We start from the raw sequence: 21226 nt of genomic DNA, 5'->3' as shown, positions 1-21226 counted from the left end.
GCATCTTATTCTTGACCAAATCGGCCACTAGAATCACACTAGTGTGTGAAAAGAAAAGACTAGCCGATTGCATGAGTTGTAGAATTCTCTCAAGTTATTCCAAGTGTATTGATGATTGTGATTCCATTTGAGGTGTCACACTTGGGGCACTAGGCACTCAAGCTTCATGAAGACTTTCTACACCAAAAGGTATGTATTCTATCCTACTATATTCATTGTTTTATATGCTAGATTAGGATAATACCTTTGTTGGGCTGATGTTCTGTTTTATGTTGCGTCTTTTGGGCTCGTAGATTAGCCTTGTATTCTTCGGTTTGGGCCTGTCCAACCGAGAGTCTTTTATGTATTGTATATAAGTTATCGCTTGCATGCATATTAGGTTAAGATTCAAGATTTCAGTTTTTACATTCAAGAGTTCTACGATATTGCTTTCTTGTAATCTCCCAATCCTTTACAGTTGATGTTCTTAATCGAGCTCTTCTAAGGATTTTATTTAATCATTCAACACGATTGATTCAAGTTGTTGTGTTGTTAATGTTGTTTTCTGGTTTGTTATTATTATTGCGTTCTTGCTGTTTCTTATACTTATACCTGTTCAAGATCTAATCGATCTTCATAGATTAAAAGTTGTTTTAATCCCATCAATTGGTATCAGAGCAGGAGGCTGTGTAATCGATACACATCTTTTCTGTGAAAAAGATTTCCATTAGGGTTTTCCGCAATCATCGATATTTATTGAGCCGTCATCTTAATTGACGTATCTTAGTATTTATTGTTTTGCCCTAATCTGCTTTATTACAAGTCTGATCTTTGAACAGGTTATTACGATCATAATGGACGCGACGCAATCAAACCCTATTAATATTTCCAACAGCATTGGTTCGACGACAAAAATTCCAATCTTATACACCCATGACTATGAAGTATGGGCACATCATTTTGAAGATTACGTGATTGGATCGGAGGACAATGGTTTTCTCATATGGGAAGCCATTATCAATGGACCGTTTTCTCATTCCGCGACATCCAGAGTTATTAAGACGCAAAAAGAATACAACGATCTGCTTAAGGACGTGACGAATATTGCGCAAGATGAAAAAGACAAATTCCAGTGCAATATTAAGGCACTAAGGTTGATCCGATTCGCCCTTCAGTCCGACACATTCAGACTGGTCAGCTCATGCACTACGGCGAAGGAAGTGTGGGATAGACTTCGCGAACTGTATTCCACAGACGAAGATCTTGAACATTCTATCCAAACCTTGCTTCTATCTGAGTTTGGAGAATTCAGGCAAGGGGCTGAAGAAACTGTGACCCAAACGTTTGATCGCTTCAATCATCTTCTCAGCAAGATGATCAAACACGACATTGAAAGGAAGCTCATCGAACAAAAGGTTACTTTCTTGAACGGACTGCGATCTGAATGGAGAGCAGTTGTTTCCACCGTCAAAGCCCATGAACAGTTTAAATCATACTCTTTGGCAAAACTGGTGGGTATTCTAAAGTCCCAAGAGAAGATTGTGGTTCAAGAGAAAAATGTTGTCTCCAGTCTTGGTTCGTTGGCCCTCCTATCTAAAAGTAAAGCCGTGATGGAGGATGAAGAGCTCAATTTAGAAGAATATGACCTCTCAACTGAGGATTATGCCATGATGGTATCCAATCCTAAGAGGTTCATAAAGAAGAGATTCCCCAACAACAAAAACCGAAACTGGCAGGGGAGTTACAGCTCTGAAAAGGCGAACAATGAACCGAAGACTGAGGAGTCCAAGAAGGAACCGAAGGCAGATGGCGATTCTGGAGTAAGCTGTTTTTACTGTGGTGGCAAGAACCACTATGCTAAGGACTGTGTTCTTAAAAAGATGGCTGAAAAGGATGACGGAAAGGATGAGGAAGCCGTGCTGCAGAAGAGATTGGATGAGTTGAGAAAGAAAAAGTCTACCGCTAACCCTTCTATTAATGCTCTTATTGTGCAGGGTTCGGTTAATGACGATGAGTTCGGTAGCACCGAATTTGGTCTACTGACTCAGAAGACGAAGAAGTGAGGAAGCCTACTCATGGAAAGGCTTATATGGCTAAGGAGGAAAGCAGTGGTGGAAAATGCTTCATGGTGTCAAGCGCATCTCAGATGAGAGGATACAATACCGATGGAGGAAGCAATGGACCGAAGGTGCAGGAAGATATGTGCTTCACGGCCAAACCACTCAGCCAACAGTTCAATGAGCTTGATGAACTGATAAAGAAGGTACAATCTGTTTTTATTTCATCTAAAGTACCATCATTCTCATATGAAAAAGAACTAAAAAACGTTAACACAAGAATTTCTCATTTAGATAGTAGCTTAACTCAAACTCGAGTCACCAATTCTAACCTGACTGATCAATTAAGCAGGGTGGCGTCGAAGAGTGAGGAGCGGCGTATGTGGATTGAGTTAAAAGAGTCGGAATTAATTAAAGTCAAAGACGAAAACATTTATTTGCAGAGAGACAATTTGAAATTGTTAAAACAACGAAATGTTTTTTGTTTAATAGCTAAACGTTTATATTCCAATATTACTCAGCTTCACTTGGACTGTGAGATAGGCAAAAAGATCCACCGTATGATTTTACCATTCCTAGAATTTAAGGAGGATGAAATCGATGCCGAAGCTTACAATTGTGAGAGTGTGATTTCGTCTGATGATGTCAACCCAACTTATCAGATTGGACTGGACAAAATTGAGTCCTTCATTAAATCCAAAGACCATAAGGACATGCTCAAAAATCTTTTGGACGAAAATGACAGACTTAAACTGAGAACCGAAACCATACAAAAGTTTGACTCTCTAAATGCCAAAGTAAGCTCAGAAAATAAAATCGATGTTGAAAATGCATCTGAGCTTAACGAGGACGAAAACATGAGTGAAATTTCTGTAGAGGATACGGTTGACTGCTCAGAATTTGTTAAAAGCGAAACTAAAAACCACAAAAATCTTATTTCTGAAAATTCTGTGGAATTCGCTAGATTGTCCCAACAAAAGTCCCCGAAATTAGTAGAAAAGGCTGTTGTGTATCAAAAGGTCAGAACCACTCCGAATCAGGTATACAAAGTGACTGGAGTAACCGAACATCAAACAGCTGAACTCACGGCTATTGTTAACGAAGACAATGCTGATGGCTGTGATGAGTTCTTCTGGGAAGCTCCTATTGACAATGGAAACGAAACTGTTGGCCTATCTGAAAGAACCTCTTGGATGAAGAAAGGGAGATACATACCTGAACCCTTGAACAAGCCTGATAATTTCAGTGAACCAAGCACAAGTGGTACAAAAGATACTCCTCAAGAGGTTGATCGTTCAACAAAAGAAGATATTCCTTCAACGCCAACAGCCCGAAGTGAAACTTCATCAGATACTCCTTCCACTTCCTCAGGGCAAACTGAATCTTCTTCAGATATTCCCGCTGCTCCCTCGGCTCAAAGAAAAACTCCTAAAGTTCAAAAGGAACCAGCCAAGGTGACATCAAAAGCGAAAGCGAACGTTCATCATCAACCTAAACAGATGAGGGATAAAAAGATAGAAAGGAACCTAAGATACAGGAAAAACCTTTCTGAAAGGAAACAATTCTGGCACTCCCAGAATGCATACTATTCGCACAAGGACAAGAATCTGAAGTATGAAAATAATTCCGTAAGAAAGCCTGATAATTACAACCGAAAGCCAAGGTTCGGTTCACAAGAAGATACCAACCGAAAGCAAAGATTCGGTTCTGAAAAGGATTTCAACCGAAACCAAAGGTTCGGTTTCAAGAACAACTCCAACCGAACTCAGAGGTTCGGCTCTGAAGTCAGACGAGAACAAGACTCAAAGGTTAACCCCACCAACGATCAAAAGCAAAAGGGTCACCTAGAGTCATCAGCAAGAAAGTCCTCCCCATCCAAATTCTCTCGTTCTAACTCTTCTCGTCATTCTACTTCTACTCATTCATCTCCATCTTGCTCTAAAGCTAATCCCACTTTTCCTCAAAAACCTCATTCATCAGCTGAACAGAAGGGAAAGCGAAAGGTCGATGAATCCAAGCCTGAGCCCATAGGAAACCAACCTAATCTTAACAAAATAAAAGTATTCACCATTAAAAAGAAAGATGAAACAACTTTAATTAAAAGAACATATCTTGTTGACATCTCTCTAACTATTCATGTTCCCATGAAAACCTCACATGGACCCAAGAAACTTTGGGTTCCTAAATCTGCTTAATTTTTGCAAGTTATAAGTGACGAGCAGTTTGACGAAGAATGGTACATCGACAGTGGCTGCTCGCGTCACATGACAGGGAGGAAAGAGGAACTCAGGGAATACAGATCTCTTGCAAATGGTGGCAACGTTAAGTTTGGAAATAACTCTTTCGGCACCATAAAGGGATATGGGATGATAACGAATGGTGATTTTACCATTAGGAAGGTGGCCTATGTGGAAGGACTTCAACACAACCTCATCAGTGTATCTCAGCTTGTTGGAGGTACAGGTCTCAAAGTTTCATTCGATGATGAAGGTTCTGAAATCATAGAGAAAAAGACAAAGAAAGTGATTCTGAAGTCAGAGCGAAAGGGTGAAATGTTTCCGCTGAACATGAAACCCATCAAAGGAAACCCAGCAATATGTCTGCTATCAAAAGCTCAATCCGACGAAAGCTGGTTGTGGCACAGAAGACTCTCTCATCTCAATTTCAAAGATATCAACCGACTTGTCACTGGAGGTCATGTTAAGGGTCTTCCATTGCTCAAGTTTGACAGAGAGCATTTATGTGCTGCATGTGAAATGGGAAAGCAGAGTCGTCAAAGTCACCCATCCATAATTAACACAAAAGTTGTTGAACCACTCGAATTGCTTCATATCGATTTGTGTGGTCCTTCATCTATTGAAAGCATCGGTGGTAGCAAGTACATTCTTGTTGTCGTTGATGACTTCTCTAGATTTACATGGGTGTTCTTTCTAAAGCTCAAATCTGAAGCGACTCAAAAGCTGAAAGTGTTTATCAAGCAAATTGAAGTCCAGCTCAAGAAGGTCGTTCGCAACATCAGGAGCGACAATGGTCTCGAATTCAAGAACAGGGAGTTTGAAGTGTTTCTTGCAGAAAAGGGAATTAGCCATAATTTCTCAGCTCCCTACACACCACAGCAGAACGGAATAGTCGAAAGACGAAACCGATCTCTGTGTGAAGCTGCCCGAACTATGTTAAGTTTCGCTTCCTTACCTCTTTATTTTTGGGCTGACGCTATTTCTGCTGCTTGTTATACACAAAACAGGTCCTATCTCAACAAGCGATTCACGCTCACACCATATGAGATATTAAACAACAGGAAGCCCAATGTGAAATTTTTCAACGTTTTTGGCTCAAGGTGTTTCATCTTCAACTCTAAAGAACACCGCAACAAGTTTGATGTCAAAGCCGACGAGGGAATCTTTCTGGGTTACTCACTCACTTCAAAGGCGTACAGGGTCCTAAACAAACGATCAAGAAGGATTGAAGAGACATACTATGTGACCTTCGACGATAGCTATGTCAAGAAGCTACAGGCCATAGATGACACTGCCAGGGAAATCTTTCCTCAAACTGGTCAAGTCACAGTCTCAATCGCCAATATGTACGAGAATTTTCTGGATCTCTTTGACGAACCGGAAAAAGCTTCTCTCTCAGAAGAAGGTGCAGCCGACAACAAAATAGATCATATGAAGCAGATTGTCGAAGATGCTGCACGAAGAATGCATGAAGGAGAATCGCCTACTGATGAATCTCCAACCAACAATGCTTCAGTCGAGGGGGAGCCAAGTTCTCTTGTCGAGGGGGAGCCTAGCTCACAAGTCTAGGGGGAGCCAAGCTCTACTCCTTCAACCGAAGGTCCTTCATCAACCGAAGGTAACTCTCCAAACGAAGGTGCTTCAATGCCTGAAAATCCAGCACCACCAGAAACCCCTGAACCTCATGTTTGTCAAGACTCATCAATTGAGGGGGAGCATGATGATATGACGCTTGATTTTGATAGCCAATCTGAGCCTGAAGAGATGATCAACGCTGAACTAGATCCAACCTTCGATCCGAATTACCCTCCTCTTACAAAATGGACCAGAGATCATCCTATCTCTCAAGTAGTTGGTGATGTATCTGAAAAGGTTCTGACCCGATCTCAACTGAAGGCAAAACAGACATCCTTATTCTCAAAGGTTGAGTTTTGTATGTTTAACTCATTTGTATCAAAAGTTGAACCGAAGACAGTGAACACTGCCCTCGATCACTCTGATTGGGTTCAAGCAATGCAAGACGAACTAAACGAGTTTGAAAGGAACAAAGTCTGGCGCCTCATTCCAACTCCTCCGGATGCTTCAGTTGTTGGTCTCAAATGGGTTTTTAGAAACAAAATGGACAAGGAAGGTAATGTCATAAGGAACAAGGCTCGTCTGGTTGTCAAAGGATACTGTCAGGAGGAAGGGATAGATTACGAAGAGACGTTCGCTCCAGTAGCTAGGCTAGAATCGGTAAGAATATTTCTGGCCTATGCTGCTCACAAAAACTTTGAGGTCTTCCAAATGGACGTCAAGTGCGCATTTCTCAATGGAGAACTTGAAGAAACTATGTATGTGGAGCAACCTCCTAGGTTTGTGAACGAAAAGTATCCAAATCATTGCTACATTCTGGATAAAGCTGTGTACGGCCTCAAACAAGCTCCGAGAGCCTGGTATGAAACGCTTACAAAATTTTTAAAGATGTCCAAATTCAAACAAGGTTCGGTTGACCCAACCTTCTTTCGCAAAAAGGAAGGTAACCACCTTATGATAATTCAAATTTATGTCGATGACATCATCTTTGGCTCTACGAATCCCAGCTTAACAGCTGAATTCAGAAAGTTGATGGAGACTAAGTTTGAAATGAGCTCAATGGGTCCTATTAATTTTTTCCTTGGTTTAAATATAAGACAGGGACCCGAAGGCATCTTTATCAATCAGGAAGCTTACACAAAGACTCTCCTAGCAAAGTTTGGCATGATGGGAGACTCAAAAGTCAAAGTCCCAATGGCATTCGGCACCAAACTTACCCCTTCACTGGATAAACCGGCTGCCGACATCACGCTCTATCGTCAAATGATAGGCTCACTGATGTATCTAACTGCTAGCAGGCCTGATATCATGTTTTCTGTATGTTATTGTGCTCGATTTCAGGCTAACCCACGCGAACCTCACATGCTGGCAGTGAAGAACATCCTACGCTATCTCAAGCGAACCGCCTCCTTAGGTCTATGGTATCCATCCAACTCTGGCTTCTTCGTTCAAGCCTATTCTGATGCTGACCTTGGAGGATGTGGACTCGACCGCAAAAGCACAACTGGTGGCTGTCAATTTCTTGATGGGAAGTTGGTCAGCTGGCAATCCAAGAAACAAACATGTGTGTCGCTGTCTACTGCTGAAGCGGAATACATTGCCGCTGCATCCTGCACATCACAAGTGATTTGGATCCAGAGTCAACTTCGAGACTATGGACTCAATATGAAGAAGATCCCTCTATATTGTGACTCCGAAAGTGCAATTAGGATCTGTCATAACCCGGTGCAACACTCTAAAACCAAACACATAGCACTGAGGTATCACTTCATCAAAGATCATGTGGAAGATGGAAATGTCGAAGTTCACTTCGTAAGAACCACTGATCAACTGGCTGACGTCTTCACCAAAGCTCTTCCAGAAGCATCATTCAATAAAATTTTGCAAGGGCTAGGTATGATGGAATCAGAGTCAGTACCTCACACTACCTCTCGATCTCAAACGTAAGAAGCGAATCCAACCGAACGTTCGGGTTCGGTTCAACCATTTCACTCGCTCATTACTTCGAAGGTAGTTTCTCCTTGTTGTATATTTCTGGTGCAAAATTTGTTTTTCTTTATGTAAAAGTTTTTTTTTATTGCATATCTAAACTCCTTGGTTTCTTAAAAAAAAAAAAAAAAATTTTTTTCCAAAACCGAAACCTCCAGAAGGTTCGGGTTCGGTTTTTTAAAATTTTTTTTCTGAACCGAAACCAACCGAAGGTTCGGGTTCTGTTTTTCAAAATTTTCCTCAACCAAATCCAACCGAACGCTCGGGTTCGGTTTTTCCATTTTTTTTTCTTCTCAATTTCAAAAACTCCAAAAATATTTTATTTTTTTTGAGTGCTCATTCGTTTATGGGGATATATTTGATGACTTACTTAAGTGTCCCTAGAAGCATGCTGCTGTATGTGTCCCAAGCCTCATAAGATTTTGAATAATAGCCTTCATGACCTGGTATACACAAACCTTGTCTTCCCAATAAGGCTAACTCATTTATTCTAATCGTGAGCTACCTCACTCTTTTCTCACATGAGTTCAGAGTCTCCTGCTTGGTCCTCAGGTTCGCAGCAGAGGTACTATGTCTTCTTTCACCCTCCCCATTATACTTCTCCATAACATTCGTATCATCTCTGTAACCCTTGAGACTCTCAGCAACTACCACTGAGGTTTATGGTTACACAACATCTGTGTTTATGATCTTAGCATCGTGCCACTACGAGCTGAGTGAAACCCAAAACTCAACACCAACGAATTGACGGTGACCAATTAACTTGATCAAGTTTTCACCAATGAATTAACGAATGTACCTTCATGAAATCTCATTTTTTTTCTTTTTGCGTGGTTCCAATGAAATTGTTACACACCATGACATTTCTTCCCAAGGGATCCAGTTTTAAATTTTTATCTGAGATTTCATATTAATCCAAGCCACTACAAAATTAACTCAAACCTACTTGTTCAACAGACTACACTGGTCTCACAAGTACTTTGTTCACGTTCGTTCTTATATCAGGAATTGAATTGTTGAATCAAAGCGAAACCACCCTTAATTTGCCTTATTTAAAGAAGCCTTTCAACATTTATTGATAAATGTTTGATCGTAATTCAACGGGATTCCACACTAACACTTTGAGGTCTCTCTTGACCTTGAAGGAAGAGATTCGTGCCCGGGATCATCAGTTTCGTGTCATCATTGACATCACAGACAATCCCAAAAAGAGTTGCTTTATTTCTTTATCTTTTACACTCTTTGCACGAAAATCCAAGATTTTCAAAATTCCGTTACTAATTATTTTACAGGCTGGTTTATTACTGAGGGATTACTAATGAGGTTGTGGCCAAAAATTAGCCACGTGGGTCCTAAATTGAATACAGCTGATTAAAAAGGGGAAAAGACAAAAAGTTGCTGACACGGCGGAAGTTCAAAGGATAGAAATTCAAACGACGGTACAAAAGGCGGGCGCGTGAATTTGAAGCGGCCGCGCTTTCTCTGACACTATTGGACGCGTGTGCAGTATTGAAGCGTCATCCATCTGGCATTAATGGCGCATGTGGAAATGGAAACGGTTTCTCTCTCTGAACCGGCGCTTATTGGGCGGCGTGATCCTAGGAATCTGACACTCTCTCTCCTACGTGATCATCGCACGTCCCAACTGTCACCAATCAGTCACTCAAAAACCCTTCTGTATTTCAATAAGAGATTTGAAACGATCTTTCTCTCTCATATCACCTACTATAAAAAGCCATCAACACCACCTTTTACCTCTTTACTGCCCCCATTATTCCCAAAGCAAAATTACTCCCAAAATTCTCTCCCGGTCATCTTCTTCTCCACACCTGCAACAATGGCTGAATCTTCATCCGTTCATGCCACTTCTCAAATTCTTCCCATCAGACCTCAACAATGCCTTGTCATTGATCTGAACCCACTAGCCTATGATCCCTACATGTTGCCGGTTATCGAATGCCTCAAGTACTCCCAGCTTGCTCCGGCATTGTCCAGAATTGAAACGGTGCCAATGGTGGCTCTATCTCAGGTATATGCGACGGCCTACTATGACAAGGGCATCGACAGGATATTTTTCGAAGTGGCGGAACACAAAACGTCGATTTCTCGTCCCCGCTTCTGCACCATGCTTGGGTTTGCTGCAGACCCATCGCGTATTAACCCGGAGACGATTCCGGTTGGAATGTTATACAGCATGTTCTACAACATGGGCTACACGGAAGTTCTTACCTCCGTCGCCAGGTTCAAGAAGTCATGCCTACCGCCCCTATGGAATGGGTTATTTACAGTTCTCTTCAAGGGACTGTCTGAGAGGAGCTCAGGATCGGACGGGGACAGTCGTCTTTTCCTGTCAATCATGTATGGGGTGTACAACGGGATCAACCTCGATTATGGGTTTGTCCTGTGGCAACAGCTGATTCAGAGCCTTTCTTCCACTTCTCGACACTCTGAAGTGTCGCTGGCCCGGTTCTGGATCATGATCACAAGATGGGCCATGGACAGGTTTGAGGTCCCAACTGCTGACGGTGCACCGATGTCTTCTGTTGGTACGTTCCATACCAAGAAGATCATCGTATCCGATGCATCGAAATTCTCCTTCATTGGCTCTATCCCGGAGTCGATGTATGGTAGTGTGCCATCAGACAGCAGTATGATCAAGGCGATCAAGGAGTTAGGGCCATCTGGTCCGAGGGAACTGACACCGGACATGCTGCGATCAATCCATGATGCCGACAAACCGGTGGCCAGGGGTAAGAAGGCAGACAAGGGGAAGAAACCATCCAAAGCCCCAAAACCTTCTCCCAAGAAGCGCAAACAACCGAAGGCTGCTTCGTCACCACAACCGAAAAGGAGGAAGACCCAACAAAAGCGAAAGCTAGTCCTTCCCTCCTCATCAAGTGCATCCGAAGGTGAGAGTTCGGACTCTGAGGGATCACAAGGAGACGAATCTCCACAAAGAGGCAACACACCCCCTCGGTCCCCAACCCCGGAAATGGAACTTCACAAATCCCCAGTTCCTTCCCCTCCACCCACAATACCTATTTCCATTCCCACCATAAACCCAACTATACCACCAACCTCATTCCCTATACCACCACCCATATTCACCACATCAACCGAAACACCACCTGTTACCGAAACCCCTCCCGTAACCGAACCTCCACAAACCGAAACCCATACACCACCACCACCCGAAACTCATCCCCCACCCACTCAACCTGAACCAACTAAACCAATAACACCCCCAGCTTCACCACTACCTCAATCTCCAGAAGACGCCTCCGACGGCGATGATCAATACCTTGGTGGTGATCACATGAACTATGATTCGGTCTATTATAGTCCGTTTCAAGTTCAAAGTGATGAGGAGGATGATGCTCCAGTGACAAAGAAGCATCTTCGCAAGCTTAACGAGAAGGTTGATCAACTTCTCGCCTCCTCTTCCAACCAGCAGTCCTCTTTATCTGAAGCCGCACTTTAGAAGATAGTTGATGCCTTCTCCAAGGCTCAACATGATTCAATGGCCTCAGCAACTGCTGCGATAGAAGCCTCCACCCGAGCTTGTGAGGCAGTGACCGAAAAAGTCGATAAACTATTCCATGACGCTACAATCCTGCTGCAGTCTATGCAGGAAAGCGCCGAAGCCACCAAAACAACTCTGGAACCACTTGTTAATCAATTGGCTCAGTTTGTAAAGACGGAGTTATCCTCGTTCGCTACCCTCAGACAAAACCTTAGCGACGACAACTCGGCACTCCGTGCCTCCATCGATGCCCGCTTGGCAAAGCTACAAGAGGATCTTGCGGCTGAAAATTCACTGATGGACGTCCTGGCAAGTAAGACTACTGGCCTCAAGGTCAAGAGCACCCAACTTTCCAACTCCGAACAACAATTGGAGGCTCTTCGATCCGAGAGGGAAATCATCAAGACGTGTGTTTCGGATGTCCATGCCGCTCTATCCAACATCCTGGAAGCACACGACCCCATCCTCAATCACTCAGTAAGGCGTACCCTCGCTGAGAAACTCTCTCCGGCCATGGACCTCTTGAGTAAAATTGAAGGCCTACCCAGTTTCGTGTCCATTCCGAAACAAGGGGGAGATGAGATGAAAGGATCGAAACCTCCTCCTTCCTCCAAAGCTACTCACACAACCGAACCACCCCCAACTGGTCATGCCTCGGGTTCGGGTGTGAAGAACAAAGGCAAAAACATAGCAGAGGGAGGAGATGACGATGAAGATGAAGACAAGGAGACTATTGCGGACATGTTAAAGAGAAAGAACAGTCGCAATACTGATGACGATGTCAGTCGTGTGGCACGTGAAGCTGAAGAAGCCGAATGTAAACAAAAAGAAGCCAACGATCTCCTTGAGAGCCGAAAGCTGCTCTTCCCTGCCTAGACCAGGGATCGTCTGATAAAAGAGGCCATAGAGACTCCAAGCATACTATGGCTCGAGCCGGTGATATCGTTCGACTGCCACAACTCGGTCGATTCGCAATTTGATATGCCGCTGACTCGAAAGGCGTTCATCTTCCACGCCTTCTCCAACATTTTCGAAGTCCCGCATCCGAACGATGAGCTTGACAGGGAGCTCATTGACTTCTACCTGGAGGCCGCTCGCCCTCAATACCTTACATGGAGCGCCCAGAAGATTGTCAATGTTCGGGTGATGAAGCCGTTTGCCGTGGGGAGATTCACAAACGTCAAGTTCAAGCTTATCCGAGGATCTGCAAGAACTGCTCACATGATCTCTCTGGCGGATCTGCCCAATCTGAACCCTCATGATTGGATAGTCTTGTACAACATCTTGCTGACAAACGAAGCCGAATATGGTCCCATCTTAGACCATGTCAAAAAGATGCTGGCATGCTATATCATGGAGGTGGCCCTAATGGATCAGGAGTTTGCCACAGTGTTTAAGAAGAAACCGAAAGTCAAGCCTGTGGGATCGGCCAGTGATCTAAACACGATGAAAATGGGCAAGATAGATTTGAGGTGAAACTTTGTGATGTTCACCAGAGCCGAAGGACAGAAATGTCTGTTCGCGTTAGCTGACAAGCACCTCTACACCACTACCTGCTTGGAACACGTCCTATCAATCGTCAAGCGGTGTAAGGACAATTCGGCTGATGACATCAAGTACTTTGAAGATATGATCAATTGGTACGTCCGGTTTAGACAGACCATCCTTTCCATAACCAAGTGTCTGTTTAGTACCGTGAAGAAGAAGGTACCAGCTTCAGCCGCCGGCCAAAGTAAAAAGTGAAGGTCTCGCTCCAAATTGACGCAAAGGGGGAGATTGTTGGGCTGAAGTTCTGTTTTATGTTGCGTCTTTTGGGCTCGTAGATTAGCCTTGTATTCTTCGGTTTGGGCCTTTCCAACCGAGAGTCTTTTATGTATTGTATATAAGTTATCGCTTGCATGCATATTAGGTTAAGATTCAAGATTTCAGTTTTTACATTCAAGAGTTCTACGATATTGCTTTCTTGTAATCTCCCAATCCTTTACAGTTGATGTTCTTAATCGAGCTCTTCTAAGGATTTTATTTAATCATTCAACACGATTGATTCAAGCTGTTGTGTTCTTAATGTTGTTTTCTGGTTTGTTATTATTATTGCGTTCTTGTTGTTTCTTATACTTATACCTGTTCAAGATCTAATCGATCTTCATAGATTAAAAGTTGTTTTAATCCCATCAACCTTGGATGTTCTTATTTGTATGTATAATAGAGAAAACATAAATGCAAGGTATTTAGGGTTGCATGTACACTTAGGAGTGTTAGAATGCTCAAAACCCAACAGTGGTATCAGAGCTTAGGCTTGTTTTCTTGTTATACCTGCAATAGAAGCTGAAAAAACGAATTTGGTGCTGTCTGATCATTAGACTCGGCGAGTCCATCAGAGGACTCGGCGAGTCCATGCCTAAAATGTGATCAATTCGATCCAACTCGCCGAGTTGGTTCATGAACTCGACGAGTTGGACCCCCAAACGACATATTTTCGAGTTTTTTTGGCTAGAAATGGACTAGGAACATTACCCTAAGTTGTTTTCGAACTTATAAACTTGTTTTTGATGTGGTAATGTTCATGCTAATCCATTTTCAAAGATAATTGTCAATAGATTCATGTTTTGTATTAGTTTAAGGTTTAGACTAATTACATGAAAAAGTTTGATTTGAATTATCTTGTACTTATGAGTTGCTTAGATTAATAGAAAAGTTAATTGAAATAGTTTTTTTCAATCCATTTTAATCTAAGAGTTGAGTATAAAATGTGTTTGTGTAACTTCTCCTCAAGTTACATGAAGAGTCACATTAAAGACTCATAAAATTCATAAGAGTTGGCAATGGTTACAAAATGAAGAGTCTTGTGTCATTGAATAATTTTTATGACTCCATAACTTGTCCTCAAGTTATGGAAGTTCAAGAGTCACTTCATTAAAAGATAAATATGTAACCATAATTAAATCCATAAATTATAAAATAAAGAAAAAGTTAGTTCTTTTATTAGTTTAAAGTCTTCCATAACTTGTCATCAAGTTATGGAACTTGAAGAGTTTTTGGATTAAAACTAGTTTAAACACATAAGTTATGGAATTAATTAGTTTTGAATAGTTTCAAAACTTGCCCTCAAGTTTTGGATTTTGAAAAGTTTTCAAGTATGAATACTTTAATTCCAAGTTAGCCCTTAGAATTTTAAAAGTTAAAATTCAACCCTTATACTTTATAATATTATAAGTTAATAATATATATATGTATAAGAGTAAAGTCAGTCTTACCGCTAGTACGCCTCATTCACGAAGCCGGTCTATAAGGTGGGTATAAGGTTGTTGCCTATAAAATGGCAACTTAATGGGTGTCCACTCTCACCCACCGCTTGCTTGACCGGTGGAGGGTCGTTAGCCGAACGGGTTTGACAAGACTATAATTCTCCTTCATTAAAAGTATTAATGATAATACTAAGTAACTAAACTCTTAATAATACCCAATCTTAGTTACTTAGGAAAAATGTGAATAAGGTGCTAACCCATGAAATTACACTTTACACTTTGTCTAAGTCGTTAGTGGAGCGTGTGTGGTTAACCGGCACACTAACTTGGACTTAACAAGGTAGGTAAAGGGTGACTTAATATTTATCATAGTATCGATGGAGCATGTGTGGTTAACCGGCACATCGATTGAGGGGTAATTTATTAAGGGTACCAAGTGATTTGCATGGTTACTTCACACCTTGTTTTGTGATCCTCGACATCCCAGTCACAAAAGCTGAAGGGCACACTCGAGATTGAAACATGCCTTTGAACAGTTCAATGAATCTCAAAGATCTAGGAGTTTCAAAACCAATTAAAACCTAATAATACATTTCGTTTATCTTGGTGGTAATTGGTGAATCGTCATTCACCTACCTTCAAACATTTTATAGCTTGGATTACGGCATACCTCTTCTAAGTTATAAAATAGTTTGTTGGGTCCTAGCCTTAATATTTGATATTGGGTGTCATATTAAGGACTTTAAATCAACTATCTTGAATATCTCCCAAAAGATGTCTGGTTTAGACACCTATGATCTTCCCGAATCTCTTGAAACAAGGTTTCCTAATGAAGATGATGTCCCAGGGATATCATACTTCTTTCTCCTCCTCCAACTATTCTCCCCAACCCACAAGTTCTTAAAAAAAGTTTAAGGTCACTCAAGTCCTATTGGCAAGGCAAGGTCTAGGTGTGATCACATCTTGGAGATGTAGTCACATATTGACAAGCCGGGAGAGTTGGGTGTCAAAGTCTTGAGAAAGTTGGTGGTTCAATCACTTTCTAAGTCATATAGTGAGTTCCTTTGGGACACCTATGAAACAGAATATGACAAGACCCTTAATAATCTTATCTATTTGTTAAGATCAACTTCCCTAAAACTTGATGGACATTGACAATAGTGACACAGGAAATCCAGAAAAGCATTCTCTTCCCAATGGAAAGGGATCGGCCATAGTCAACTCGGTTGACCAAATGGTAAAGAGAAAAGCTAAGTCTGTGATAGTCCCGTGTACCATTATCAAAGGGTCCATATGTTTATATTGCCAAAGAAAGGGGCATTGGTTGCGAAGCTGCCAAAATTTACCTAAGGATGTTAAAGTCAATAAGTTTGACTCTACGTCAGGTAAAGTCCACTATCTAACTCTGCTAAGTTTCTATTCTGAGATTCTTGATACATGATGTGACTGGGTCACATGGTGATGTTTTAAGAATCAAAGAAAAGTGAAGAAACTTAAAGAAAGAATATGCTGAATCTGATCGCATAGATGGATTTCTATCGCATAGTTTGAAAAAAATCGGATTCTTGAGCTACTTCTTAAGAGTTATGAGATACTGCTTAGGAATAGATAACAACAAGTTTTCATATGGATTGTAAGGATAAGTTTTTCCGCAAAGTTTTAAAATAAAAGAAAAATTTTTGATTTTATTTATTTTAAAATATCCTTGCAATGGCATTTGAGGAAAAATTGTTGCTTATATGATTCCATTAATAGCAAGAGTGGAAATATAAAATTGATTCTTTCATTTGTGGTAATGTCTAAATTTACCAAATAAGGAAAGATTCTCATCACCCAAGTTTCAATTGGACCGGAACTTGGAATCATGCAAGTTGTATACCATGATGAATGAGAACTTTCAAGTTTTGGAAAATTAAGACTAACTACTTGTTCATATGGATGTGTGAGTCAAGTAACGGACTAAGGGATCAAGTACACATTCTTGTGCACTGATTAAGTCCACCACAAAAGATCGATAAGACTATTCGTCATAGTTTACTAAAGCTCAGTAAATATGGTTATACTTACAAGATTAAGTATAATTCTGAGACATTGGAAAAGTTTCAATGTAAGGTAGAGCGAATAAGAAGAATCAACTTAGGCAAAAGGATAAAAGTTTCTCAAATCTGAAAAGATGGGAGAGTACTTTAGTATCAGTTTTGTGATCATCTTAATGATTAAGAAACCATAGCACAATTAGTTCTCTAAGGAAGTCTTAGTGCATTCTTATGACTAAGAAGAGGGATCTTGAATTGTTGAAATGGTTAAATCAAGAAGATGAGTCATACTTCGTTCCAATACAAGTCTTAGAGTCATACTCCAAGATTGTAACTTGAGTGACATGTCTTAAAGAAGGTTTAAAACACTTGTCAAATGTAAGAGTAAAAGTTTTCTACTCTTGTACATTTGAAATTGGTAAGTTGTGATGTTTTGGATAAAACAAAGACCAACTTAGGCCAATTGTGTGAAGTGTTTGTCTTGATTAGAATCCGCACTATATCTTGGATGTTTGACAAGGGAGTCTTATATGTCAAGAGGACAGTGGGAGTCTTAAAGGTCTTGAAAGTCTCAAGAACTAATCAAGAATAAAAACTGAAGTTCTTCACTAGCACACGACTTGAGGTTTATAACCTATCATGTTGACATATTCTGTGCCCATTCCAGTTAAAGTTGGCTTTGCATATGAGTTCTTAGAGTTCTCAATTGGTTGCATAACAACTTGGAAGCAATGGTAGGCCCTTGAGCTACCAGGTGGCAAGAAATTAAGATTGAGTTCAATCCATATGAGTTTGGTTTTGTCATTATCCTTGTCTTGTGACTATGATTTTGACCATTCACATGGATAAGAACACATACACCATATAAATCTAAGTGTCATAAGGTTTTTCTCCGATTCATGAAAATGATGGTAAGGAAACACTTTCACTAAGTATATTTTATCTAGATAGCAATTGTGTAATTTGCATTCTCAAAGTCGTTAGTGGAGCACGTGTGGTTAACCGGCACACTAATATGGACTTGTGAGAAGTGGAAAAAAGGTCTAACCATTATGATTACGGCATACCTCTTCATAATTGTTTAGACTCACAAGTGTGCTATCTAAGGGAAGGTGTATGACTTTGATAAAGTTTTATCAAAACAATCTAGTATCAGAAATCTGAACTTTGGTAAGAAAGTCAATGGAGTATTGATTTCTAGAAGTCCAGGTGATTTCTGAGTACATGTCAAAGCTAGTGGGAGCATAAGTGTTATGCTAATAATCATCATGTTAGTGGGAGCATGATAATTATGATAAGTATTGCAAGTTAGCAATGTTAATTATAGAAAACAAAAGTTTCAATTGGGAAAAAGTTGTTTTGCTATAATTAAGGGAGAGGAAACTATACTTCATCTCAAATCTATAAGCTTAGATCGTGAGGTTTTAATCATTTAGTCAAGGATATATATATGAATTTCATGTTGGAATGGCTCAACATAAGGAAATTCTGTATATGGGTCCATTATTTGCGTTCTAAAATTCGATTATGATTACGGCATCCCTTTTCATAATCTGAATTATGAGAACCTGGCAAATTGAAATGGAAATGTTATAGCAAAAGACTGGTTTAGTCTTTATGTGAGACATCATGAATCATGTCCCATATGCTTCGGATATAGGATCGATTACATGTGCTATATTCATCCGTTCTAAAATTTTCCAAATGCCTGGGGCATTAAGAAGGGAAAAGGCTTAGAACTAGATATGACTAAAAGGATTAAACAATTGTCGAGGACAATCTAAGGTTTACCAAAGATTGGTTGCTCAAGGACAGTTGGAAGTATAGTGATAATTCTGGAAGGACCATATTGACATAATCTGTAAGGAGGCAACTCTTGTTCAGAAGTGATAAATCAGAATGGAATCTGGAAATGTTTCAAAGTTAAGATTTTTCAATCTGTGTAAGATTAAGGAAACTTAATGCAAGAAGGATGTTTCCAAGGAACTGATCTCCTTTGGAATGCTCTGTAATGTTTGTTGTCAAGTCTTTATGACTTTGTGCATAATCATTACAAGAGGACCAAAGCATATAAGTTTAGAATCTAACATATTTCAGTAAATGGCATGAATTTGGAATTCTTGCATTTGCAATAAGGATTTGGGACTGTGAAAAGAGAATCATTGAAGTTATGTTCAATTGATATAGTTCACAAAGTAAAGATCATAGACAAACATAGTATGCATACTTGGTGTGTGGCATAACTAGTGTTTAGAAAAACATAGTGTACATGCTTGGAGCATGGGACAACTAGTGTTTTAAATTCAAGAATAAAGTTGATAGCTGAAACAGTATACAATGAATAATGTGTAATCATATGGTGATAAATTTATGTTCATAGGTGGTGATACCATATTGGATTCAATTATTATTGTGTTTCATTTTGCATGTTTTGACTTCCCGAATAAACTGGGTTATTCTTCCAGAATGACTAAGTTATTCAAACAATCCACAGTCGGTCATATGTTGGAAGTAGATATGAATTAAGACTGTCATGAGTTGGCTTGTAGAGGTCTATGGTGTTGGACAAAGGGCTACAATACTCATGAGTGCTCATAAGTTCTGAGTATTGGATTCAACCCGTGCTCATTGGAATCACTTCATGGATTTTATCACGAGTGATCATGAGACGATAATATCTTATATTCTTCAAACCTAGAGATATGAGTTGTTACTATGAGATGATAGTACATTGATTGCACGAAACCGCATTTGGTAACTCGGTGCTATAAAACGTGCCTTTGTGTATGATTCAACAAGTAGTAGAACAAGCCATATGAGTCGAAGTTTACCCGTTCCTTTTACCTTCGGGATAAAAGCGATATCTGTGGGCCCCTTGATGATTTGATGATGACGAATGGAAGTGCTCGGCCGGGCTAGGACTGATTTGATTTGTTCAATTAGTCAGTCGTCATAAATCGGAAATCGGGAAACAACAAATGGACAGAGAGAATGATTATAATCCATGTCTCAGTGCATATGATATCTAGAATGGAGGAATATATGATCCCTTATCTAATGGACAAGTCATTGACAAAGGTCAGAGTTCATCTACAAGGTCAGAGTTCGACAGAAGCTTTTGAGAGCTACGATTGCCAGTTGGTTTTTGAAGTCATACGCAATAATAGTTTTAGACTTATCCAAGTGGGAGACTGTTGGATTAATGTCTAAGTCCATAACTATAATTGGTAAGACTTGACCCGACCCGGCATGGTCCATTTGGGTTGCATACCATCATGCACTTGGATAGACTATAATGAGAGAAATAAGACACTCATGGTTATTAATATATTATAAGTTCTAGTATATTAATAATAAGAATAATAAGATTATTTAATCAATAATTAATCTAGGATTAATTAAGTGATCAAAAGAAGACTAATTAAATATATGGGTTGATTGTGTAAATCATTCATACTTGTATAGTGGGCTAATGCTCCATGGATAATCAAGTTGGGTTAAAAACCCATAGGATGCTCCATGGATGCTCCATGGTGTATTTGTACCCATGGATCATGGAAATGAAAGGCCATGTCAATTAGGGTTTACATGGTGTAACCCTAACTATATAAGCATCTTATTCTTGACCAAATCGGCCACTAGAATCACACTAGTGTGTGAAAAGAAAGGGCTAGCCGATTTCATGAGTTGTAGAATTCTCTCAAGTTATTCCAAGTGTATTGATGATTGTGATTCCATTTGAGGTGTCACACTTGGGGCACTAGGCACTCCAGCTCATGAAGACTTTCTACACCAAAAGGTATGTATTCTATCCTACTATATTCATTGTTTTATATGCTAGATTAGGATAATACCTTGGATGTTCTTATTTGTATGTATAATAGAGAAAACATAGATCCAAGGTATTTAGGGTTGCATGTACACTTAGGAGTGTTAGAATGCTCAAAACCCAACAGGCTTAACCGGGATGACAACAAATTTCGGGTTTGCGGTCGTTATGGTAGCTCAACCCACATGGGTTCTCTTGATTCTAGCTCTCATTCCATGGGATAGGATGAAGGGTTTTACTATGAGGTTCGTGGTAGAGCTCATATTTGCATTAACCACTAATACCTGGTGTATGCAAGCCGTATATAATTGAGGTCGGCAAGATGTTCAGTTGTGCGACTTCACCCCAGACCCACAACCCAACAAGGAACAGGGAGTAGGGAGGAAGCACACATCTTAAATCTTTTTGATCTCAATTATATACCACCCTTATGCATATACTCATTTATAGTGGTTATTCCCATGAGTTCTATCCTTTGGGTTCACGAACCTGATTTGTGAGGTGCGAAGGGTCTTTCTGGGTTTCCACGGTGTCTGCTTCGGGTGGTCATCGTCTTCTGGAATGCCTGCAGTGCCTTTCACTTCGGTTTCTATCTTTCTAAGAGGGATTGGTTAACAGCGCGCGGTACCTTCACTTGGATACTTCGGACGGTTTGAAATAAGAGTGATGACTGATGGATCGTATTAGTATTTATTATTTTTATTTTGTTTAGGTTCGGAAGAACCTTTATTTGCCGAAATGGCTATGGAGAAAGTT

The sequence above is a fragment of the Lactuca sativa genome, chromosome 3 (genome assembly GCF_002870075.4).
Source record: "Lactuca sativa cultivar Salinas chromosome 3, Lsat_Salinas_v11, whole genome shotgun sequence".
Lineage (NCBI taxonomy): Eukaryota > Viridiplantae > Streptophyta > Magnoliopsida > Asterales > Asteraceae > Lactuca > Lactuca sativa.
Note: the sequence above shows the minus strand (reverse complement) of the source record.